An 829-nucleotide genomic window follows, 5' to 3' on the forward strand; every position below is an offset into this window, starting at 1 on the left:
CTTTTGGCCATTTGAAGTTCTTCTGTTGAGAATTCTCTGTTCAGTTCAGTGCCCCATTTTATAATTGGGTTGATTAGCCTTTTGCGGTCTAGTTTCTTGAGTTCTTTATATATTTTGGAGATCAGACCTTTGTCAGTTGCGGGGTTGGTGAAGACAAAGATTTGATGGCTTTTGGTTGTTTAATTGTTTCATTGGTGTCAAATAATATTTTTAAATAACCTTCTTTTTACAAGTACTTATTGAGCATTTGTGTATGCTCTGACCAGCACATGGAAGTTATATATGACAGACTGCAAGAACTGGTTCCCATGCTTGCTTCAGCAGCACATATACTAAAATTGGAATGATACAGAGAAGATTCTGTAAGGATGTGTGCAAGGACGACACACAAATTCATGAAATGTTCCATATTTTTATAAGGCAACAAGACTAGTTCAAAGGGATACAATTTGGAAAGAGAGAAGTAAAACTTTCACTATTTGCACATGATATGAGAGTATACATAAATAACCCCAAAAATTCTACTAGGGAACCCCAACAACTGATAAACACCTTCAGTGATGTGGCTGGATGTAAACTAAAAAAAAAAAAGCAGTTAGCCCATTGACCGAGGTTTCTGCCCTGCCTGATCCCACAGTTGTTCAGTCCCAAATAAATACACAGAGGCCTACATTAATCATAAACTGATTGGCCAAGTATCTCAGGCTTCTTATTATCTCTTATAGCTTATATTAACCCATAATTCTTGTTTGTGTTAGCCACGTGGCTTTGTTCCTTTTTTGGAGAGGCGGTCATATTTTGCTTGCTCTGTATCTGGCTTCCTCTCTGT

The 829-nt window shown here is 37.4% G+C and overlaps 1 non-coding gene across 1 annotated transcript; it reads left to right on the top strand.

The window, feature by feature from the left end:
- The first annotated feature begins 312 nt into the window (after positions 1 to 312).
- LOC113457930 lies at positions 313 to 415 on the top strand. The gene has a single exon (XR_003378398.1). It is a non-coding gene; the product is annotated as a U6 spliceosomal RNA (small nuclear RNA).
- The last annotated feature ends 414 nt before the right edge of the window (positions 416 to 829 follow it).

The sequence above is a fragment of the Microtus ochrogaster genome, linkage group LG10 (genome assembly GCF_000317375.1).
Source record: "Microtus ochrogaster isolate Prairie Vole_2 linkage group LG10, MicOch1.0, whole genome shotgun sequence".
Lineage (NCBI taxonomy): Eukaryota > Metazoa > Chordata > Mammalia > Rodentia > Cricetidae > Microtus > Microtus ochrogaster.